General features: G+C 47.9%; 1 protein-coding gene and 1 pseudogene across 1 annotated transcript in view; both read right to left on the bottom strand.

Annotated features, from left to right (window-relative positions):
• SHISA6 (shisa family member 6) overlaps nucleotides 1–25,505 on the bottom strand; it is a 278,442-nt gene that overhangs the window by 79,329 nt on the left and 173,608 nt on the right. The window lies entirely within an intron of this gene.
• On the bottom strand, nucleotides 10,586–11,235 carry LOC102155175 (annotated as a pseudogene).

Below are 25,505 nucleotides of genomic sequence, written 5' to 3'. Positions count from 1 at the left end.
CATCACATCTTCCTGACTGGTATAGTAAAGATAACCACTGGAGGAATGCCTGGGTGGCTCTGTCGGGTTAAGCGTCTGCCTTCAGCTCAGGTCATGATCTCGGGGTCCTGGGCTTTCAGCAAGGAGTCTGCTTCTCCCTCTCCCTCTGCCCCTCCTTCCCTTCTCTCTCTCTCTCTGTCTGTTATAAATAAATAAATAAATAAATAAATAAATAAATAAATAAATAAATAAAATCTTTTAAAAATAATGATTATTTTTTTTAAAAAGAACACCACTGAAAAGGTGAAGTGATGGGTTTATGTTTATGAAGGGTTTTTGGATCATGCCAGTTGGAGATTGTTAGCCGAGGGGGAAGAGACTTGGGAGAGTCTTAGAGACTGGAGGAGGTGAGCAGGCGGGAGGGAAGGCCCTTCTGTGTTTGGATCTCTCTGTCAACCAGCACTCCTGTGTGCTCAGCAGGAGACAGTGGGGTCAGCTAGCTCTAAGACGAAGGGGATCCGCAGATTATCTTCAAATGAGGTTTACTGTGTTGAGTGCAGAGGAACGTATAGCAGCTTTCTGATGACTAGAAGGCTCCCTAAGTGGTACATGGTTGGAGACACACATAGGACCATGCACAGTGCTCTGCTGCGGGGGTTCACCCTTCCAGAACAGAATGGGAGCTCTCTCTCATGGTTTCCGTGGAAGGTGAGGCTGTCCGGGGTTGGGGAAGAACCATCGCTCCTTTTTAAAAAATATATTTTATTTATTTATTCATGAGAGACACACACACACACAGAGAGGCAGAGACACAGGCAGAGGGAGAAGCAGACTCCCTGCGGGGAGTCCAATGCAGAACTCGATCCCAGGACCCTGGGATCATGCCCTGAGAAAGAGGCAGATGCTCAACCACTGAGCCCCCCAGGTGTCCCAAGAACCATAATTTCTGGGCTGATTCGGAGCAAGCTGTGAAGCTTCCATGCTCTGTTCTCGTGAGGAATGTTGTTCACCAAGATGCCTCTGCTTGTGCACGCACTTCCCTTCACGCAGACTCAGGGAGTGTCTGCCGAAGGAATGAAGACATTCGACCTCCTTGAGAGAGTGGAAGCTCCCTTCTCACTGGTTTGTTCCCCTATACCACTTTTTAACCTGAGACTTTCGGCTTGTTCCTGGGGTGCACCAGGCACCGCAGCAGGGGTTTTCTGCGCCTAGACCCATTTGGTTCTAAACCTATGTCATCCCAGATCGAATCTCCACAAGCTCCCCTGCCTTCGCTTTTTAGTAAAGTCACCAGTATAGGCTGCCATCCTTGCATTTATTCATCTATCCAATCACTGAAGAGTCTTAAATCACCTACTATGTGCCATGAACTGTCCTAGGTGCTAGTGACAGCTGGGATGAGCTTCCCTGCTTTAAAGGAGAGCCTAGGGGCACCCGGGTGGCTCAGTGGTTGAGCGTCTGCCTTCGGCTTAAGGTGTGATCCCAGGGTCTTGGGATCGAGTCCCACATTGGGCTCCCTGCAGGGAGCCTGCTTCTCCCTACATCTCTTATGAATAAATAAATAAAATCTTTAAAAAAGGGGGAGTGCACCTGTTTTTGTTGGAAAGACAGAGATCACAAATGGGTAAACTGGTTTTTAAGTAGAAATATTTCTATGATTCATAGAATTAATTATACAATTTAAAAAAGAGATATTTTTATAATTTGATACAAAAGTAACCAATCTGTCATATAAGTGCCACAAAGGAAACGAAGGCTCTCTGAGAAGGTATCATTTGAACTAGGGTGCAAAGAAGCTGGATTCCGAGAAGAGCATTGCACACAGGGGCAGTGTGTGCGCAGGTCCTGAGGTGGGCGAGCTCTTGGGTCGTCTGGAACTCAGAGAAGCCAGCCCACTGCAATAGAGGGAGTGCATGGGGGGAGATGTAGGCAAGGAGGCCAGATCACCAGGACCTCTGAAGGCAAAGTGTAATGGGACATCCCCAGTGCAGTGGGTTGCTGATGGCAGGCTTGAGCTAGGGGAGTCATCTGATCAGAGAAATGTCTTAAAAGAATCACCTTGGCCACTCTATGGGGAATGGGTGGTAGGGGGAGAGGGCAGAGAGAATGTGGGACCTGAGTGGGCCGCTCTGCAAGACCTAACAGTGACTTCTGTCAAGGTGGTGGCAGCAAAAATGGACAGACGTGGGCCCTTGGAAGCTACAGTGTGGACGCGAAAGACTCACCAAGGAGGTGAGCGTGGGACCTCAGGAGAGACAGTGATATGAACCATTTCTAGGTTTTGGCTTCAAATGTCAAATGGATGGCAGCCACTCGGGAAAACAGTTCGGCTAATTATTAATTTCTACCAGCCGAAAGAAGTTACTGGCTTGACTTACAAAATTAAACAAAAATATACCAGAAATATACGACCTGGGTGGCTCAGTGGGTCTTGGGATCGAGTCCCACATCGGGCTTCCCACAGGGAGCCTGCTTCTCCCTCTGCCTCTGTCTCTGTCTCTTTCTCTGTCTCTCTCTCTCTCTCTGTCTCTCATAAATAAATAAATAAAATCTTAAAAAAAAAAAAAAGAAAAGAAAAGAAATATACCAGATGACCCAGGAATCTCACGCCTAGGTATTTATCCAGGAGAAATGAAAACCTGTCCAAATAAAGACTTATAGCCTAAATGGTCTTCAGTGGGCAAATCAGCATAAAACACACCGGGATTCATATGAACCCTTAAGCCCTGGCAGTCATTGATCTGCCCTGTGTCCCTGCAGCTTCAACTTTTCCAGAATGTCCTATTAGAGGAATTGTGAGTATGAACCTTTGGAGCCTGGCCTCTCCCCCTCCACAGAATGCCTTCGAGGGTCATCCTCACTGCTGTGTGACTTAATCGTCCCTTCCCTCTTATCGTGGAGTAGGTTTCCAGCAACGCCTCCACTGAAAGCCAATTTCAACGCATGTAAATTTAAAAATACACTTGACACGTGTTTTGGAATAGAAAAGGGAAAAGAAAAAAAAAGCAAGGGGGCAGAAACGGAAACTTCTGTGTGTGGCTGTACTACGTTTGGAGGTGAGGAGGATGGTGGCAGCAGCAGGGAGACGGGAAGCTATGGCTCAATGCTGAAACTTCTGGTTTAGAGTCAGGTCAGAATGAAGCTCCAAGGCAGGTTGGCTGGGCAGCAAGGGAGCTCCTCTGTCCCTCTGAGGGTCTATGGGAGGGGAGAGTGAACTGTTTGATGGGGAGGAATCGGGGGCAGGAGTGAGGGCTGGGGACACAGCAGAACCTGACCTCCCTGAAGCTGCTGCCCCAGCTCCCTGTCACTGAGGGTCTGCTCTGCTCTGTGGCCGCCACCCCCGTAGGGTCAGCCTGCCTGGCAAGTGAGCTTTGGGTGTCCCCAGCTGGTCATCTGCTGCCCCCCATGCCAGGTCTCCCTCTGCTTGGGGCTGCCTCTGAGGATCTCTGGCCCTCGCCAATATTATTAGCATAGATTCGGGAGTCATCACCAGAGGAAAGGAAGGGCTGGGAGGAAATGAATGCTGAGGCCAGCCTGTGCTCTCAGGTCCCTGGAAAATTCAGTGTTTCCGGGAGACCTAGAGCCAGACTGAGGGTGGGGAGGAAGTGGAGAAGGAAGAGAGGGGATGGGGGAGGAGGAGAGGGAGGAAGTAGAGAAGAGGAGCAGAATAGGGAGGAGGATGGGAGGAGGAGGAAGAAGATGAGAGGATGAGGAGAGGGAGAGGAAGAAGAAGAGGAGAAGGAAGGGGGGGCAGGAAGAGGAAGAAGAGAGGATGAGGAGGGGGAGGAGAAGGGGGAAGGGAGGAGGAGAGGAGGAGAGGAGGAAGAAAAGGAGAGCATGAGGAGAGGTACAAGGGGGAGGAGAGGGAGGAAGAGGGGAGGAGGAAGAAGACAAGAGGATGAGGAGGGGGCGGAGGGGAGGAGGACAGGGAGTCAACAGGGAGGAGTAGAAGAGGAGAGAAGGAGGAAGAGGAGAGGATAGGAGAGGAAGAGGAGGGGGAAGAGGAGAGGGAGGAAGAGGGGAGAGGGAGGGAAGGAAGAGGAAGAAGAGGAGAGAGTGAGGAGGGGGAGGAGGGATAGGTGGGGAGAATGAGGAGGAAAGAGGCTGGCCCCACAGTCTTGCCTATTTTTTTGTCTCCCCCAACATCACTCAGGTCTTATGGGGCTCCTAGTCTATCCGGCAGAAAAGCATCGGGCATTGCAGCAGATTTCTACAACCACTTCGACAATGATCCTTTCTCCAAATTTCTCCTCTCGGAGTGTGGTCCCCTTGTCTCCCTATATTTTAGTTCTTGGTTGACTTTTATTGTAATACTCTTCGTTGTGGATGAATTCTGCTCCCCTCAAAAGACATGTTGAAGCCTGGACACCCGTTAGCTGATCTGGAAGGAGGGTTGTAGGGGTGTAATTAGTTAAGACAAGGTCATCATGCAGTAGGGTGGGTCCTTGGTCCAACATGATGGGTGCCTCCTAAGAAGGAAGAGAGTCATTGGAGAGAAGACCAAGGGAGGAGGGAGGCAGAGAGGCCTGTGGCATGTCTACAAGCCAAGGAAGGATGAGACAGCTGGCGGTCACCAGAAACTAAGACACAGGTAGGGATCCGATCTTCCCTCAGAGCCTCAGAAGGAGCCCAGGTCTGGAGACTTCTAGAACAATGACTCAAGAAATCTGTAGTTCACGCCACAGCGTGTGGCACTTTGTTACAGCAGCCGGAGGAGACTAAGATGCTCCTCCTTCCCATTTTGTCTCCTCTTCTGTGGTCTTTCCACCCCCACTCCCTCCTCCCACAAGACCCACCGTTTCTTTACCCTGATCGCTGTAATGAAGTCTTCCCAGGCCTCTGTTTCTGTTCTTAACTTCTCCCTCAACTTCCTACAGATCGTCTACCTCAGTGCCCATATACATTTTGGACTTCGTCCTAAACTAAAATAATCCTTCTCTCCACCCAGTTGTTTCCAAACACCCTGCTTTCTGCCACCTGCCACTGTCATGCTTTCCCTCACCAACACCTAAGATTTTTGATGACTCTGTTCTATCCCATAAGTGAAACTTCATGATCTGTCACCTTTTCTCTATGTCCCACTTCTTACCACCTTGACTCGAGACCATATGACTGGATCGTTGCTATCAGAGCCCACTAACACATCCTTGGATCCAGTCTTGCCTCTTCTTAGAGGCCATGAGCTCAAGGAAACTCAGCTTTCACCCAGCTCGTTGCTCATCAGGGGCCTGCAATGGTCAGTGCATCTCAGACCAGCTTCGGGTTGCCCAGCCTTAGTGCCACATCTGGCCCATCTCCTGGATGGTCACTCTACTGCCCGTGGGCGTTTCCACCTCTCATGTATGGGTTAACATCATGGCCCTGGATTGAACACATGCTTCTCTCCAGAGCTACTGACCCTCGGCCAACACTGTGGGATGTGTTCACTAAAGGTTAATGATGTTCTCTAACCAGGGGCCCGTGAGCTATTGTGGATAAGGATGCATTAGCCTGCCAGCATTGTTTAGTAATAATAATTGGAATTATAATTGGTAACTGTCTTTAGTACAGGCTGGGGGTAGACGTGTGGTTTCAATGGCTAAGGCTGGTCACATAGTACGGTGCACCTATATGACTGGCTCACTATAGAGAGGCCCCCACCATGAACAGACTTGGGCTTCCTGGCACCTGGATGTTTTGCATGTGCGCTAGTGGTGCTTCAAGACCTGGGGGTAATGGGCTTCCTGTGTGTTAGCCTGTACTTGAGACCCGCAAGTCCCTTTAAATGCATATCCTTCTCCAGCTATTGCTGTGTTACCTCCTTACCCAGTAATAAAACTGTTCTAAGAGTCCTTTTAGAGACTTTGACCATTTAAGGTGACTAGTACATAACAGATGTAGGCTTTACTCATGCCTTTCTTTCCTTTTTTTTTAAAGATTTTATTTTTAGGATGCCTGAGTGGCTCAGCAGTTGAGTGTCTGCCTTTGGCTCAGGTCATGATCCTAGGGCCTTGAGATTGAGTCCTGCATTGGGCTTCCTGCATGGAGCCTGCTTCTCCCTCTGCCTGTGTCTCAGCCTCTCTCTCTGTGTCTCTCATGAATAAATAAGCAAAATCTTAAAAAAAAAAAAAAGATTTTATTTTTAAGTAATCTCTCCACCCAACGTGGGGTTCGAACTCACAACCTCAAGATCAAGAGTTGCATGCTCTACCAACTGAGCCAGCCAGGTGCCCCCTCATGAAATGTCCAGTCTATTTCTCCCCCTGTCTACCCCACATCCGATCTCATCCCCTCCAAAAAGTCTCAACCACTATCTTCTTGTGGCCTAAGGGGGCTTTGGTGCTTGGTTTAATTAATTCTGCCATCCTTAGGCATCACAGTTTAACTAACAAGAAGCCCGGGTCCAGCCAGGCATTAGCTATACAACATTTGGGAAGTGACCTAACCCTGAGTTCCCGTTTTCTCACGAAAAAAAAAAAAAAAAAAAAATATATATATATATATATATATATATATATATATAGATGCTAATGCCTAATTCCTACCAGAAGGGATCATTGTGTAATCTGGACAAAATAATACAGGAAAAGTGCCTGACATTCAAGACGCAGGCAGGGACGCAGGCAGGGACGCAGTAAACACTAGCTGTCACTTCTCTTCCTGTATATCCTCTCTCTTTCCACTGAGCCACCCACATGCCCTCTTTTCTCTTTCCAAAGAGCCTGACTATAAACTTCTCAGTAGAAGGAATCTTGTTTTTGTATATTGCACAGTGTCCCCCAAAACAGTAATCCTGGTGGGACACAAAGCAGAGACTCCAGTCACAGAATTCAAGACAGTCAGAAGAAGGCTCAGGCATGACGTGCAGAGTGTGTTTTGGTGGAGGCAGAGTCTCGCTGCCCTGAGAGGACTCATCTTTTGGGAGCTCCCCCTCTCCTCATCTCTTTACTAGGACAATCAAAGAGTACTTTCAGGCACTAAATAAAATACTGTAGGCAAGGTCCCCGTTGCTTAGGAGGGATGCCATAAATTATGAGGTCCCCCTTCTGCTACTCTTTTTTTTTCCTTCTGCTCCCAGGTCGCTTATGAATGAGGCAGTTATTAGAGTTGCATTGTGTGCCCTGGCACACCAACTCCAACAACAGTCACATCAGAGAACATGAAGTGTCATTGGAAAGTGACAGTCACCAGAATCACAGGGCTGCCCGAGTTCACTGCCCCTGGCTATTCTTGTTTGATAAGCCTTCTGCTGGTTTATCAGCTCTGCAACATCCCAACGTGCCCCCTCGCCCACCACAGGCCACGTCCATCGGCAGCAGAACGTGCCAGCCGTGAAACACGTGGATTCAGAGTGCAAGAAAAGGGGAAGAAGGAAAACTCATTGGAGGACATGTTGCCAAAGTGACTTTTGGGAATCCATCACAGAGGACTGAGGAGGAAATCTGTCAAACGAGCCAGGATACCAAATACGAAGAAATATGAAATGCCTGCCTCCTCTCTGGAAAGGTTTAGAGGGAGGAAAAAAAAAAAAAAGAAAAATCCAACCCACAAAACCAACCCTGCAGAGGCTGGAGTGGGGCGAGCTGTTAATGAGTCTGGCATTAAGAGATTTGTGTTAACTCAAGGAAGGTGGCTTCATTCCCAGGTTCCATTCAGCCTGTTTGGGGGAGCAGTGGGGGGTCTTCTCTGAGGTCAGCAGCCATTAAGCTGAAATATTCAACTGTTCATTATTCCCACAGATTACACCACTTTCTCCAGAGTATTCTGGGAACGAGACAATTGCCCCACATTGGCTGAATTAGCCCAGCCCTAAATTTCTGAGGATATTGCCTTTTACTGAGAGGCCTTCTCCTCAGAAAGCTGTAAATGCTGTAGGTCACTCTGGTTCCAAATGTCACCTTGACACCATTTTTGTGTGTGTGTGTCTGTGCTGAAATGTGTATTGTTTATCATGCCTGTGGCCTTATTTACATCTGAAAACAGGTCATTGTTACGGAGGCAAACCGAATGGCTTCACTTCCTTTGGAAAAAGCACGATGGTGCCTGGTTTGAGAGAAGACTGGGCTCCAAGACTCCTATAGAGTCTCCACAGGAGCAAGATCCCATTGTCAAGACTGGAAGCACCTGCTTCTTCGGAGAGTCACCTGGAAGAAGCAAGAAGATTCCAGAAGCCAGATCTCACTGGAGTCTCCCTCAGCTATAGGAGACTAGCAGGCACCTATTAGTCTTGTTTTCAGACCAGGAACCCGCAGTTCAGAACTCAAGTGATTTGCATGAGATCACAACAGCAAACACAAGATGAGAAACATCCTGAGCACCACATCAGGGAAGCTGGGTCAGGAGAGGCTGGATCAGGCTGCCGGTCAGAAACATCTAGACAAAAGGAAGAGAACACTGGCCTGCTTCCTAGACTGGACACAACAGGGCACTACATCTCCCACACTTCTGCCCACATATGGATTTCAGCTTCACCCGTCTGCTGTAATTTCTTCTCATTCAATATTTGCCTGAGAATGTTTTTGCTGACAGTGGCCTTTCTGGGGAGGAGTGTTGGGGAACTGGATTAGGAATGTTATATTCTAAAGGTCAGAGGCACAGTAATTAACATGAACATGCTGGAATTGGGGGCTGCTGCTGGGTCTAGGTACCTCTCAAGGCTTCAAGTCTTTGTCTTCGAAAACAGTCCCAGTGTGGATGGAGGGTGTGCATGTGTGTATTTTTCTATGCATTTTTATCAAGTGGCCAGATTCGTGTGGCCACCACCAGTCTGCTGATGCATGGTTCCATCCAAGCACAATGCTTTGGCCTACGCTCATGCTCTTGCCTCTGCATGCATCACTCTCCCTGCTTCCCCGCCTTTCCTCAGCTTGACCAAAGCCTGCCCATCTTTCAAACCTCACCCCATTGGTCATCTCCCTTAAGAAGCTTGGTCTGGGGGCACCTGGGTGGCTCAGTGGTTGAGCATCTGCCTTGGGCTCAGGTGGTGATCCTGGGGTCCCGGATTTGAGTCCTGCACTGGGCTCTCTGCAGGGAGCCTGCTTCTCCTTCTGCCTGTGTCTCTGCCTCTCTTTCTGTGTCTCTCACGAATACATAAATAAAATCTAAAAAAAAAAAAAATTGTAGACTTCCACTGCTTACCATGTTATAGCCCTCCTTGTCAATCTATCGGTACCAGCTCCCCGAGCCCTTGGGCTCTTCGAGATCAAGGACAGTGCTCTCATACCTCTGCACCACCAGCACTTAGCCTCGTGCCTGGCACACAGTAGGCACTCAAGCACTATTTCATGAGTGCACCTGAATTTTTACAAACAGTAAATGTCCCATGGCCGAGGACAAAACCAAACACAAAGCAACACTGTCGTGTAATTAGGATTTAATATATTAGACGAACACTGGCATATCTGCATCGCTAAAACATATTACTATCAAATTAATCAGAGTTATTTTGCAAAGGTGTGTGTGTGAGTGTGTGTAGCGATTCTTTTGCATGCAACTACAGCTCTTACTTCAGGACAGTTAAAGACTATGCTGATTCTCTCCTAAATACTTCCACTGAGTTGTTTTTTTTTTTTTTTTTTTTTTTTTAAGCATTACACTTTCAGCTTTATTAAAGACCATTTTTTAAAAGTTGTTTTAAAATCACCTCTGCAGGGGGGCCTGGGTGGCTCAGTTGGTGAAGCGTCTGCCTTTGGCTCAGGTCATGATCCTAGGGTCCTGGGATTGAGCCCCACGAGGGCCTCCCTGCTCAGTAGAGAGCCTGCTTCTCCCTCTCCCCCTGCTTGTGCTCTCTCTCTCTCTCCCAAATAAATAAATAAAATCTTAAAAAAAAATAAAACCACCTCTCAACACTTGCATTTTCTATAAAACTGTCACACCCTGCCTTCTAATAACTCAGCTGCACCATGCAATGAAGTGATCTTAGAATTGGATACCAAGAAAGTCACGGACTCCTCCGTGGAACTGGTAAGGCTCTATCTTCCAAATAACCAGATGTGTGTATATATATATACACCCTTCCCCTCACTGAGCCACCCGGTGCCCCAGCTAGCTTGTATTAACTATTACTACCAGTGAGGGGAGGGGCAGTATTATATTATTATATCAACTGCTTTCTGACTGCCTCTTATTTCTCCTGAGAATTGTAAACCTCTGCTGCTTCTTCCCTTGGCGTAAGCCTCCTAGGGCTGTGTTTGAGAAGCTCCACCCAGATTTACGCCTGCAGCTAGAAGCTTCTCTTGTGGTAACTTTAGATTTGGAGTTCAGTTTTTGTTTTTGTTTTTATCATCATTGTGATTTTTGTTTTGTTTGGGTCCAGAGCATCTGCATCCACAGCACCCATCCCTCCTGGCTCCCAGGTAACGAGGGATCCCCTGCAGACCTCCCTCTGTTTGGACTGCTCTGGAGGACCAGCAGTGTCACGGGGATTGCTTCCATAACCCCTTGAGACGGCGTTCCTGTGTACTGTATTACCCATGGGCCGTTTTCATGAAATATGGTAACAGAAAAAGAAAATTCTTTATGGCTATTTTCATGAAATATGGTTACAGGAAAAAAGAGACAAAAACTTAATTTTCTTCTTCCTTTTCTTTTCTTTTCTTTTTTCTTTTTTGAACAATAAACACCTTTATTACATGACCGAAGAGAGAAGATTTATTTGCCTTTCTGGGGCTTTGATTTTCCTGAGATAGAACTCCAGCTCCCTGCCCTCTAGCACATAGCCATCTGCACGGCCACACTGCCTTGGTCTCGAAGCGATGCATGCGAGAAGCTTGCCCTGCTGGAACTGCTCCTCCAGAAGACTGCTGATTTTGGAATTCTTTTTCCTTTCATCATACTTCTGAATTTTCTTTGATGATTTTTTTATTTAAAATCTCTTCCTCCTCGGGTGTCAGCTTGGCCCCCTTCCTGCGTCCCAGGGGCAGTGCACAGTGGGACTCGTATCACTGTCAGTACAGTGTGCTGTCAATGTGCACGATACAGTTCTTCACCAGGGTCTTGGTGCGGACCAGTTCATTGTCGGATGCATTATAGACAACATCGATAATCCTTGTTTTGTGTGTACAACACTCCGAGCCCCAGGAGAGGTTCCCCACATCTAGCCTCAAGGCTCGATACTTCTTATTGCCTCCCCGGACTTGAATTGTGTGTATGTGGTGGGGGCCAATCTTAGTATTGGCCACGGGACGTCCCAGCTCATGCTTCCGCTTCTTGTGGTAGGGCTTGCTCTTGCCCCCGGCTCTTGGGGCGCTTGTGTCAGTTGTCCCGAGAGATGCCCATCGCTCTCGGCACTGACTGTGAAAGAGATTCTCCTTCCTTTTCTGATCTAGACTTTTCTACTCCCTTTTATTTCCCATTTTTTACTTGTCCCGTATGGGGTACGATGTCACAGATCCTTTACAGAAGGAAAATGCGCTTCCCTGTCTGGTTCAAGTGTTTCGGACCTCGTGACCTTTCTTGACCTGACCCTCCCCTACCTACCTGAACTGACATTCTTTCAGGTCTCAACAATTTTATCCTATTATTGCTTCTGTTGCAGCACAAATAATATTTCGTTGCAATTGTTATCATGGCTGAGAATCGCCCCAGACTACCAGGCAAGCTGCATACACTTTATGTGCTTTGGTTTCTTTTCCTATAAAATAGACATAATAATAGCCTCCACCTTATAAGGGTAGGATGGGAGGCCTGACACACCGAGCAACCACTTAGCGAATAGCTAGCTCATATTTTGTTTTAAAGACTTTATTTATTTATTCGTGAGAGACACAGGGAGAGAGGCAGAGACACAAGGAGAGGGAGAAGCAGGCTCCTTGCTGGGAGCCTGATGCGGGACTAGATCCCAGGACCCTGGGATCACGCCCTGAGCTGAAGGCAGATGCTCAACCACTGAGCCACCCTGGTGCCCCAGCTAGCTCATATTAACTATTACTACCAGTGAGAGGAGGGGCAGTATTATTAGTTCTAATGCTCCCATTGTTAGCCGTGCCTGGTACCTACACAGTGTAAGGCTCAGTAAGCATTTGCAGAGTGATGCTGAGTGATGAATGCCTACGAATATGTGATCCCCCTCTCCGGGCAAAGGGCATCACACTGGCTGCCCATTTCTGAGATGGGCAAGTCAAAGCAGACATAATAAATGGGTGGAGCTGAAGGGGTGCAAACTCCTGGCTGCGTGCTTTGTGCCAAGAGCTGCAGCCCTTATCTGGGGGGCTCAGACACTTGCAAGCAGAAGGAAACTCTTCATATCCCAGGGTGTCCTTCAAGACTCCTGAAGACACAGCTTCTTAGGTTGGGCCAAGCACATGTTTCCAAGCTGCCAAATGCAGCCTCTGCTCAAATACCTAAGACTGTGGAGGAGGGAGTGCGCAGAGTTCGGCGTAATCTCAAGTCCTCCAACTTCAACCTGACCTTGAGCTAGTTATTGGCTTTCTTTTCCCCCCAAGAAGTGCCAGGATGGGACAGGATGTTGCCCTACCTCTGCTCCCACCCCCTTCCTTGCAGGCACGTGGGTGAAAGTGCTAATGAGCAGGAGCCCGGCTGAAAGACAGGCTGCAGGTGACAGGTGACACATTATTACACTGGACACTCGGTTCATCTGATCCTGGCACTGCCACGCTGCCTGGGACCCACAGTACCCCGCAGACTCCTGTCCCCGGGGCCCCGTCCCAGCACCCCTGGGGTGGGGGTGTGGGAGCTCTGTCTATTGGAGGGTCCCATCCAAAGCCCAACTCCCATTCCTGGACTCTTTTAGCATGGGCAGTACCAGTGACCTGTGTGTGTGTGTGTGTGTGTGTGTGTGCGCGCGCGCGCGTGCGCGCACATGCGCAACACCGGGCTAAACATTTTATGTCTTATTTTATTTAACCCCAAAGACTGTCTTTCTGAGGGTGGTATTGTCAGTGGCCCCATTGGCAGGTGCAGAAAACGAGGCTCAGAGAGGTTAAGTACATCTGCAAAGGTCACGCAGCTGATGAAGGCTGAGCTGCTACAAGAACTCAAGACTCAGAGCCTCTGCTCTCCATGGTGGTGTTTCTTCTGCTAGTGTCTCAGGAGCAGAGCTCTGGGGACAGCGAGGTTTCCAGCGGGAAGCAGGGGACACATGGGCAAGGAAAGAGCCAGAAACGTGAGAGACTCTGCTGGAAGGCAGGTTCTAGTGAGGCAGGTCCAGGCTGCTCCAGGGCAGGATGATTCCTTGCTGGCTGCCCCGAGGTCAGGCCCCATCCATGTGACCTGGACGTGACTCTCCATCTCTTTAGCTATAAAACAGGGAAAGCTGTACGGAGACCTGGCAGTGTTCTGAGCTTCCAATGCCAAAATGCTGGTGGGCAGCCCCGAAGCCTGGTACCAAGGTTCTGAGGGTTATGATGGTGCTGGAGATGACACTCTAGGCCCAGAAAGGGGGCAAACAGGGGAAGAAAGGCCCCCCCACCCCACACATACCCAGGGAGACCTTCTAGAAGTTTCTGCAGTTTCTGCATTCTGGCTTTGTCCCTGGTCCACCTCCAAGGAGTCCTTGTTAGGAACAAAAGGCCTCCAGTGTTCTGTGGTTCTGCAAAGGTGAGCTGGCCTCAGGCCTGCTCGCGGCCCGCAGAAGCCTCCCTTAGAAGTTTCTAGTCTGTGTCCTCCAGTGCCGGGCCTGTGGCATTCATCGGGGGACCAGCCACAGCTGTCACAGTCCACCCAAAGGAGGTAGTGTGAACAGGTGGCAGGGTGCTGGATATATGCCAGCTTAACGTAGGGAGAAATGTCTCACATACGGATGGAGGGTGGCCGTGAATATATTTTGGGGTTGAAATTCAAGTTCACGATGACACTTTGGGCATCCCACCACTCCACCATGTACACATCCACTCTGCAGAGTATTTTGGAGAGTAACTTTAGGTGTTCGGTTTTTTGTTTGTTTGTTTTTCCTGTTCTTTACTATTCCTGGAGACTCAAATCAGAAGTGACTCAAAATCTGTAATGCCGCCCCTCCCTGGGGTCTCCGTGGGCTCGAGCTCTGGCTCATCCACGGATGAACACCTGACTCCTGGTGAGGTGGCCTGCCTCACCTGAGTGCAGCTTAGGTAGTTTCAAACCTTTTGTCTGCCAGAGTCCCAAAGATGTTCCTGTCTCCGACGGTTCTAGGTAGGCCCATTTTTAAAGGATTTCTGATACCTCTTTGGCAGGAGAGACCCTCACACCTTCCATCACTATGATCTCTTTTGAGCTCTGCCTCTCAGGGGTAGCGTGAGGTATTTCAAGCAAGGTAGCCTGTGAGAGGCTCCTCAAGAACCTTGAATCTGGGCTCCTGCCAGCAGAGGACCTGGGGAGGATCTCAGGGAGGGAGGAACACCTGCATTCATCAGAAGCAGTGGAAGCTTGGTGAGAAGGTGGTGGTGGGCTCTCCTCCTCTCTCATTTTCTGCTGCTGACCTCTGGACATCACCGAGTCTTTCCCCTTCTATCCTTTCCCACTGAGTGGCCCTGTATCTCCAGACCTGAGCATCCTATCCAGCCTCCTCCCTCCCAGGCTTGCAGTAGAGCAACATCTGGGTCTCGGAAATAGCTAGGACAGCAGAGGCAGCAGCAGGAGTGGCCTTAAGATTAACCAAGGAACCACCATTCACTGGGGGGCTGCTGCCCTATCTCAGGCATCTGCTCCGTGTTACCCACACCCAGCATCACTGAGCAAACCGCTGCTTAGACAGCCAGCTTATTGCAACCTGCAGGAGGGAGGTGAGCCAGTACCATATACATCAATTGCCCCAAGGCCATTAAGATCCAAATCCAGAGCCGTGTTCTCTACCAGGCCACCCTGCTCCTGCATTTGCACCAGAGCTGCTAGAATGCCCAGAGAAGGCAGGGGAAGGGTGGGGGCACTGGCCAGCAGGGACCAAGGGCTGGTGGGCTCACTTGCTACAAATCGTATCCTTCTCCCGTATCCCTCCTCCTCTCAGAGAACCCCACAGAAGTCACTGGACCGTAGTAGCTGTTGACCAGAGTTCAGTGCAAATTGTGACATAGCAAACACTAGCTTCGAGTTCCCACCGGTCAGCCTTGTAGCTCTGCACCTCTTTTTCTCTTTTTCATAGCTCCTCAATGAGAGAAATGTCTGTAGGGCAGGACCCCAGTCCTGGTCTTTCTGGTTTCTTGCTCAGCACTAAGCAGGTACTTGATAAATATGGAATGAAAGAATGAATGAATGAATGAGTGAGTGAGTGAGAGAGGGCCATCTAGCTGTCTCCTGTGCAGTTGGGATGCACGCCTCACCATCCTCTGCCCCGCTGTCTTTCCCTTCCCTTCAGCAAAGTACAAGAATGTCTGAATCACCAAATAAGGTGAATCTATCTTCTCAGTAAAGAACCAGAAAATCTGGAAGGCTTTCCAGCTGTCATCAGACCATAAAACCCTTTCTCCCCAGGGAGCAAAAAACTTGAAACCAAAAGAGAGACAGAAGGAGGCAGAGTTGCCTTCAGCTGTTTCCAGAAGCGATTGCTCAGAAGGGAGTGAAGCCGAGGGTGGAAGGAGGAACTCGTGCTTGTTGAATGCTCCTAGGTAGGTGCAGGATAATTTCCCCGCAGCTTTATTTATGTCACACCCATCCTATAGATGACATTCAGGATTAGCTGGACCCGGTGACTCAGCCCATGTGACAATGTCTCTTGTCTAAAGCCACACAATTAGCAAGTTGGGAGATTCAGGATCCAGCACGGGTATGCGGGACTCCATTGCGCACAATTTTCTTTAATTTTCTGGGGATCTAAGAGGCCTCTAGTCTTGGGAGTGTGTACGCATGAAGTCTGTGGCTCGCCACTGCTGACTCCTAGCGTTGCCTGTGTTCTCTTTGGGAAGGAGAAAAGCAAGCAAACAACGTGTGCCTTCAGCCGGGCGTGGTCAGGAGTGCCGCTGCCCAGAACACTGGCTCCTCCGCTGGCAGTGTGTCCACCCTGAGGTGCTCTGTACTCTTCTTGGAGCTCAGCATCGGGCACTGCCGACGGTCCACCTGGACCCCTTGGGTCCCCTCCACGCCTCCTGTGCACCTGTCCCCCATGCGAAGCCTGTTCTTGCCTCCAACGGACATACTCACCTCTCTTCTTGGAAGGATTTTCTTGGGTGCAGAGGACTGGAAATGTCTGAAAATTTACACGCCCCTCCAGCCCCAACCAAGCCCTTAGCCAACCACTGCCAGGTCCAGAAGTAGCAAAGCCCAGCCTCCAGGCCAGCACTGCTCTAGGAGTAATGAACACCCCAGGGTCCCTGTGAGACCAGTCCTTGAGACTTTGCTGAGATTTTCATATTTCCTTCCCTGCTTCCCTCACCTGGCCTTGAATCCTCAGCTCAGGGTTAGCTGACCATATAGGACTTCTGCGGTGACATAATTCGGTCCTTAGTCATAAGCATATGTAACAAACTAATTCTATTTCAAAGAGGCTATTAATCTTGTTGGAAAACAATGGGCTAGATTTGACTCACTTTCAGGGACCAATGTGACTATATCTGGAGAAGGAGCTTTACTTGGAAGGAGGTAATATAGGCTGAATGAGGTCATAGGGTGGGGCAGGCACCCGACTTCCATATAGGAAGAGGAAGAGACACCAGAGCCCTTTCTCTCCCTGGGTACATCCACAGAGGAGAGGCCACGTGAGGACAGAGCCAGAAGACTGCTGACCGCCCGCCAGGAAGAGAGCTCTAACCAGACACCCATCCTATCCAGCTGGCGCCTTGATCTTGGCTTTCCAGACTCTAGAATTGTAAGCAAATTAATTTTTGTTTAAACCACCAGTGTTTGCAATTTTGTTATGGCAGCCCGAGCAGACTTAATATAGTTACTAATGGCACAGCCTAGTTTCTTTTTATTAATTTTTAAGAAGATTTATTCTTTATTTTAGAGATAGAGTACGCATATGAGCAGGGGGAGGAGCAGAGGGAGAAGGAGAGAGAATCTCAAGCAGACTCCCTACCAGGTACAGAGTCCAATGCTGGACTCGATCTCACCACCCTGAGATCATGATCTGAGCCGAAGTCAAGGGTCAGATGCTCAACCAACTGAGCCACCCAGGCATCCCAACACACTCTAGGTTTTTAAACATCCCTTGATGTCTAGAGAATGGTGAGGGACAAAACAGTTGGTGAAAATAATGCTTAGGCCAAAACACATCACTTATTAATGAATTAGCTAGTAATTAAACAAAGACCATGGAGATTGGCGATGCAGGGATGCCCTTAGGGAGCAGTGCATGGTGAGAAAACTTTGCAGAAAAGGTGGCAAGTAAGTATGGCAGGAATCTTCATCCACCCTGGCCCAACCTGCAAGGTTCAAACGTCACCATAATAAGTGACATCACTTAACAAATGACAAGAGTCATTTATGGCAATTTCCAATCTTATCATCACCAGCCCCACCTTCAGCAGTGTCAGCTCCAATATCTCAGAGCCACTGTCAAGGCCCTGTTGGTTGCTCTGCAAACCACATCCACCTGCTCCTAAGGACCTGGAGGTTTAAGGACTCACTCACACAATCAGAAAGTGAGTAAGGGAGATAATGTGACACACCGGTGTTTAAAACAACAGGCAAGCACATGGAGTGGAGTGCATCTGGGGCCAGGAGAAAAGGACTCATTTGGTGAATCCACCTATTTGGCCAACGAAGAAATCCATCCTGCCATGCCAAGTATGCTCATGGATTAGAAAAGTCTATCACCATCAGCTTGAACTGAAGATGTAGAACAAAGGAAATGTGTTACCACAAAAGAAAAATGCTAAGCCAGGGCAGCTGACACTTGTGACATTCTACCTCTGGTTTCAGGCACAGTTATGGAGGATAGTTCCTCGCAAGTGTAGACTCATGCTAAGTCTCCAAGCCCCTAGGAATTCTTAGTTTTCGCCCAATGGCAGCCTGGAAGGGTGGGGGGGTACATGGTTCTGGGACAATCCTTGGCCAACAGGAGATAAAAGCCAGTGGATAGGTCACCCAGCAGCCTCATCCTTTCAGTTGACAATTCTGGGTACTTTGCAGAGATGTCATCTTAATCAACCCCCTGCCGTCTGCAGTAGCACCTGACAGTGCAACCCTCTATTAGCTGTTCTCTTTTCTTCTCTTGTCTTCCTGCCCCTCACTATTGCTTCCTTGGAATAACCTCCCCGAAGCCAAGACCCTCCTTTCAGGGGAAAAATCAAAGGTAGCCACTCTGTAGCCACATGTGTATTGTACACAGGAGGTGAATTTTCTCCCAGGACTGTTAGCTTTAGTTGGGTGGTGGTCATTACACCAATAGCCATCTGTGAGTTTGATCTCATGGTTGGAAAGGCCAGATTTCCAACGATGGTAACAACTAAGTTGAAAGTTAAATCTTACAACTCCATTAGTTTCTTCCAAAGTCTAAAATAGGTGTGACTCAGTGCCTGTATAAGTCTGAGGCTTGAATAACAAGGATTTATTTCTCACAAGGGAAAGCCTACCTTCCAGCAAGGTAGGTGTCATATCCTAAGGCCTCTTCACTTGGCTTGTAGGTGGCTGCCATCTTGCTGTGTGCTCATGTGACCTCTTTTCAGTACACACAGGAAAGAGACAGAATGAGTTCTCTCATGTCTTATTAAGGGTGCTAACCCTTATAAGACTAGGGTCCCACCCTCATGACCTCATCTAACCCTAAACATCTTCCCAGAGCCTCACAAAAAGTATCATGACACTGAGGGTTTGGACTTTGATGTGTGAATTTGGAAGGACGCATTCACTCCATAATAATCCCTCTTCAACAGCCTCCAACTGTTTCAATCTTTAAAATCTGTGAAAGAGGGGCCCCTGGGTAGCTCAGTGGTTGAGCATTTGCCTTTGGGTCAGGTTGTGACCCCGCAGTCCTGGGATCGAGTCCTGCATTGGGTTCCCTGCAGGGAGCCTGCTTCTCCCTCTGCCTGTGTCTCTGCCTCTCTCTGTATGTCTCTCATGAATAAATACATTTTAAAATATCTTTTAAAAACTATGCTCTCTTGAGCTTGTGTTTTGAGTGGAGTAAGTGAACATAAGGACAAGAATGGCTGAAGGTCATTCAGTCCATGGGAGGCACCCTCTAGGGGGTCTTGAGTCTTGAGTATTTCTCAGCCAGGATCTCCATCCTCCTCTTTTATATTTTTTAAAAGGTTTTCTAAATATAATCTTTTAAAAAATATATTACAGCCTTATTGAAATATAATTCACATACTATATAATTCACCCATTTGCAATATACAACTCCTTGATTTTTCGTATATTCACAGAATTCTGCAACCATCACCACAATCAATTTTAGAACATTTTCATCATTGCAAAAAAGAAACTCTGTACCCATTTGCAATCACTCTCCATTTCTCCCGAGCCCTCCAGCCGTAGGCATGCACTACCCTATGTTCTGTCTCTACAGATTTGCCTCTTTTGGACATTTCTTATGAATGGAATCACTCAAAATGTGGTCTTCTGCCACTGGCTTTTTTCACTTTGCATCATGTTTTTAAACTCTGTTCCCTATTGTAACATGGATCAACCTTCCACTCCTTTTGTAACTGGATACAATTCCGTTGTATGGATATAGTACATTTAATTTATCCATCCATCAGTTGATGATTGGGTTTCTCTCATCTGTTTTTATTACCTACCCGATGTCCTTCCAATAAATTCCTTCTCTACTTAGGTTAGGCAAGGTGGGTTTTCCTTGCTTGAAGCTAAACCACTGTAATAGACACAATTTTCTGTAGATAATATGTATTTCAGATGCGGTGACTCTAGGGTTCAGGTGGTATCCAGGCCTGTGGTTCATTAGACTTTAGCCTCTCATACAGGATTCTCTGTGAGGTAGGCTCAACATGAACATTGGGCAGCAAACCAGAACTTACAGATAACTGTACATTTGGGATGTCTACCTAAGGGTTCCCTTTGCACTGTCTCTGAGCAGGCATCCACCTTGCCTCTGATCCCAGGCGCACTGCCCACAGCCAACAGCAGAGCCCACCCTCTGCACAGGTGTGAAGTCACAGGAATCTAGCTTAACTTCCCATTCTTTCAGCATCTTCTCAATGGACCATCCTTTCACCACCACAGAACCTTTATTCATCCTCTCTTCTCTGACCTTTAATGTCCATCCTCATGAAAGAACTTCGATCATTTTGTTCTTTCTTACAAGCAAATCTGCTTTTAGGATCCCAGAGTTCCTGAAGGGCACTCTGGGTGGCAAGGCATTTCAAACCAGTTTGCTCCATCTATCAAAGGAGGAGCAAGAGTGGTTGGACATGGTAGTGATGTTTCAATTGAATTTGTCAACAGAAGCAGTTCTTCAAATGGATCATGGATGGAAACTGACAATGTAGATGAGGCCAAGGAGGAGCTACTCTGGTTGTTTGTTTGTTTGCTTGTTTAGTTAAAGTACCTAAATCCACCTTGGAAGATGATGCTAGAGTCCCAGCCCCAAGCTCTGGTGTGTCTGTAGACTGAATAATTTGGGCTTAAGGAAATTTGCCGCTGCATGGAGCAGAAGAGGGAATAGCTCTCGGGTAACATCAATCCGGCTGTGGGGTCTCCTGAAGAAATTCACAGGGTGGAAGCTTAAAGAAGAAATAACTCCTAAAATAATCTTACACTTGAAAACAAAGAGGCAAAATTAGGAACCCATACTGTGCAAAATGTTCCTCCCTTAGGAAGGATGCTTTTCCCTTGGACCAAGAGAAAACTAGACTCAGTACATAACTTAATGTGCTACTTCTCTGACTCACTTGATATACTCTGATCTTTGAGCAAAGTCTGATGTAGCCACACAACCTTATGTAAAGGGGGGGAGGTGTCCGTTAACAGGGAAGAGCCACAAGGGGGGTCCTGCTGTCATCTACGTGGACACGGCAGCCTACCAAGGGACCCACGTCCATCCAGGATTTGTGCAAGTGAGCAGCTTTAAGCCAGGCTGCAACTCCTCAAGGTATGGAAGGCAGAAGAGAGGTGCCCACAGCCAGAGGAACCAGCTACTGTGTTGGAGACCCAGGCAGCATAAGAGAAGCCAACCGCACCTCCCAGTGGAAGAGCGCAATGGGGCCATGACGTTTGTGATGCATACTAATCTATGCTTGGGACCCTCCCTAAATTGTTCCAAACCTTGACACGCAACCTTGGGTCTACCAGTCCCCAGCTGAGCAGAAACTAGCTTAGCAAATACCCACTCCAGCCACCAAGGCTCCTCGGTGACAAGGATGCTGCTCCACTTAAGCTTCTTTCAAAAGCCTCTTGCTGAGCTGTGTGTGTCAGATCAGGCTCAGAAAGGGATAACACTGCTTGGGCTCTGTTCGTGCTCTTTGCTGTTCCAAAGCAAGGAGAGTCCAGAGCGAATGAGGTGGCGGGGTTCTTACCCTGCATGTGAGTCATGCCGTTGCTCCCTCTGGTCCTGATTTTAGCCAGTTGTGCTCAGAAATAGAAGGCTGCCAGGATGCAGGCACTGTGGGGCCCAGGTAACTGAGGTGAAGGTGAGTGCCTGCCATGCCCTCACACTAGCCGGCTGTAAGCCAGAACCACGGCCCCTCTAGGGGCAGCCTCCACACCCTCTTCCTCTCTGCTCCTTCATCTTCTGTCCAAAGACACATCGGTAAGGAGGGTTTGAATCGCATCCCCTCCAAAGCTCAGTGACTCCCGATGATACAAGTTTTTGTTTTGTTTTGTTTTAAAGATTTTATTCATTTATTCATGAAAGACACGCAGACATAGGTAGAGGGGGATGCAGGCTCCTTGCAGGGAGCCCGATGCAGGACTCGATCCCAGGACCCTGAGAAATCACACCCCGAGCCAAAGGCAGATGCTCAACCACTGAGCCACCCAGGCATCTCCCAAAACACAGGTTTATTCCTCGTGCATGCTACATAGCTACTGTGGGTTGGTAAAGGGGTGGCACTAGAGAGTCTGTACATCTGCCTCGCAGGGACTCAAACTGCTGGCGCCACAGCAGAGGGAAAAGAGGGGTCTTGTAATCAAACACTCGAGCCTGGAAGTAAGACACTGCTACTCACAACACATGTGCCAGAACTGGTCTCCTGGCCCCGCCCAATCACAAGAGTAGTATAAAGTACGGTTCTCTGATGGGCCAGGAGTGGACCAAACTGGAGACACTCAACCAATAGGCTCATGACTATGCTGAATGGAAAAATGAGCTTTTAGAGACAAGAACCAATTGCAGTTGTAACCTCATCCCTTCCTCACTGTGTGATCATAAGCAAATTCTAGAAGTCTGTAAGCTTCACTCAGATTCATTCAACAGGGCACAAATAACTATTAGCCCCCTTCCCTCCTTTTCCTATTCGAATCCCTAAACATGGGTAACCATCTTGAAGGACATGATTTAATAATCACTTTCACCTTAAAGGGCAAACATAGATAATAACTTAATTTTATTGATTCCCTCCCCCCAGTTCCTATGAGATGTATTTGCATTTTGATGGACAAAGTTCAATTGGGCAGATGGGCTTTGAACTCCATAGGATGCAGCCTCTGACATGAATCCCATGATTCTCACCCCCAGTATCAATCCCCTTGTGGGATCAACCTCCTCTTGAATGTGAGCCAGGCTCAGGGACGTGGAGAAGTGATGGGCATCACTTCTGTCACCCTCTCTCTTGACTGCTCTGATGAAGCAAGCTGTCCTGCTGTTGGGAGCGGCCCAGGTGGCAAGGACTAGACGGTGGCATCCAGACAACAGTCCCCAAGGCACTGAATCCTGCCAACAAATGCTGATTGAACTCAGAATTGGGTCGTCCACCCATTGGGCCTCAGGCTGACTGTAACCTCAGCCAACCCTGTGATTCATTCTTGTGGGAAACCTTTAACTAGAGACACATGGGAAAGCCACGCATGGATTTCTGACCCGCAGCAACTGTGAGGAAAATCAGTGTGTGCTGTTTTAAGTCACGGAGTTTGGGAATCATTTGTTACACAGCAATAGATAGCTAATACAAACCTAGCATTCTGCTAGGTGGAGAAGCCATGAATGCATAGAATATATCTCCTGCTTGCAGAGACAATCTTGCTGCCACCAGCCTGTCCCCACCCTCAGTCTCCCTTCTTTCAAGCAGGGACAGTTTTGTCATTAAACCCTGCCTAGCCATACTCACAGTGGGCTGTTTTACAATACACGGGTGCCTCCCTTGACCGCAGACTTCCTTAGAACTGATTAATTTTGCCTTAGCTATTTCAAAGGATTGAGTACATCGCTGTTTTCCTACCTCCTTTTGCAGTTCTTTTATCAGGAGACAGTGTGCTGCTTTATCAGGATAAAATCCAATTCTGGAGCCAGATCACCTGGCATCAGGATCAGTCCCCCTACTTATTAACTGTGTGCCTTTGGGAATGTTGTCCCAATGTTCTTTAAGGGTAAAAGGAGGATAAAATAGCACTCAGGGTTTTCTGAAGGCAAAACGAAGTATTACACGTAAAGAGCACAGCATAGAGGCTGGGAGAGGAGAATGTACTCCATCGAGGTTAGCTACCTCAATTACAGACTTCATGCCTCACTTGACAGGTGGAATATTTAGTATTTGATGAACTGCTATACTATGCTGTCACTAGTCTCTGCGTTTACACTCAATCCAAGGCAGGAAACTAAGAACAGCCAGGCCAGGAATGGCCCCAGGTCAGCCCAACTGTATGTGCTGCTCCCTCTCCCTGACCCAAGATGGCAGGACACTGCACAGGAGGATTTTATCTTGCTTCACTCATGTGGTGGGCTGGGGTTCTCTGTTCTCTTCCCCTCCTATTGGCCCTTGGACCACGCACTTCTGATGCAAAGGGAGTCCTTTCTCACATGAATCCCCATCAGTTAGGTCATGAACACAACTCGTGAGAGGCAGGTTGTTCAGAAGTATTTGGGGAATGACTGATGGATGGATGGCTTAACTAATTAGCCCATCAACTTGAAGATGCTTCACTCTGAACAGTGAGGCCTAGGGTGGGTTGGGACTTGGCCCTGCATCTTTGAGGGTGTCATGGGAGCTGACAGGAGAAAGCTAATGAGAGAGGGGTTCCTCTGGATGTTTTGACTGAAAAGTAACCTGAAGAATTTTTTTTTTTTTTTTTTTACAGGGCTCTTGAACACATTCCGAATTCATAACAGAGCACCAAGCTGCTTCTGGTAAAATCCTTATAGCTGCAGCAGGGTTGACATGGGAGGGACTGCAGTGGTTTCTGTGGGTTGTTTTCTGGACACCAGGAATGTGTGAGAGGAAGCTAGAGCAGACAAAAAGATGAAGGCAAAGAATCTGGAATATCTAGACCAACAGATAAGGAGGGAGGGATAGGGAAGTGCCTCCCCAGACCCAATTTGTTACTCTCCCGCATGTCCATGGTCACTAAGGCTCTATGGGAATCACAGACAGCAAATGTTTCTTGTGTAACCATTATGTACAAACATACCTATTTTTATTTCTAATTATTAAGGTGGATCTATTTTAGGTTTACAAAGCTTTGAGAATGGTTCAAAGATGGATATAATGTTTTTCTTGCAGTGTGGTGAAGAGAAAGGATTTACAGACTCCAGGGTCCTTCTTCTGCCAGAGGAAGAGTTGTTGTTGTTGCAAAGTTGTTCCTCGTCCTACACGGTGCCATTCTTCAGAGGTATACAGAGCTCCCCAGTTAGTAAGATGTCATGCTCTCCCAAAAATTCTAATTCTGTCATTCTACTTAGAACTCACTAGACTCCATCTTTCAAGCCAAAGAAGCCTCTCTGTCTACTTTATGAATACTGGAGTCTGAAAGCCAGTACACATTTGTCCTCGCGTGGCCCCTTTCTGTGCTTCGAATGGTCCACACTTTTCAGGTTTCTCTCTTACCTTTGTCGTTCTGTATATACGAGACTTAACATTCTTAAGACTGTCCTCACTGGGAAACCACTCCTGTAATTTTGCAGGTTGTAGGGGACATTTGATTTACCATCTGATAGTCATCTTCCTCCTTCTGGTGACCACATCCTGGTTCCCACTCAGGAACTGGCATCCTCCGCCACTCCCCATCCATGTGGCTGAAGTGAAGCTGCGCCCATCCCATAGTGGGAGCTCATTCACCTCAAGTAGATCAGTACATAACCCACAACCCTGTCTACAATGACTGGCTCCATGTTGGGCTCAGAACTCTATCAGAGCTAATGAGACACAATGAGTGTTTTCACTGGGGCTTCGGGGAAAGCGATTTTGCTTTCCTTGCAGAACAGAAAACTTAGAGGATTTAAGGGCTGGAGCTGCTGTCACCATCTGGCTACAACCACCATCTGGCCTACCACGTGACGCCTGAGAATGAAGCCAATGTAACTAAAGACCCACTATGGAAGATTAAAAAGAAAAAAAACAAACCTGGGGCACATGGTAGTATTTTTGAGCTCCAGATCTAGTTGTGCCTCAAGCTAGACCTAGCCCTGAGTTTTTCATCTTACACAAACCAATAATTTGTCACTGTCCCTACACCAGTTTGGATTGAATGCTCTGTCACTTGAAGACAAAGGAATTCTCACTGATACAGCTGCATTTAGTGAAAACCATTTTTATGCCCTAAAATGTGGCCATCTGAAAAGTCAAAGG

The sequence above is a fragment of the Canis lupus genome, chromosome 5 (genome assembly GCF_011100685.1).
Source record: "Canis lupus familiaris isolate Mischka breed German Shepherd chromosome 5, alternate assembly UU_Cfam_GSD_1.0, whole genome shotgun sequence".
Taxonomy (NCBI): Eukaryota; Metazoa; Chordata; class Mammalia; order Carnivora; family Canidae; genus Canis; species Canis lupus.
Note: the sequence above shows the minus strand (reverse complement) of the source record. Positions and strands in the feature narration are given on the sequence as shown.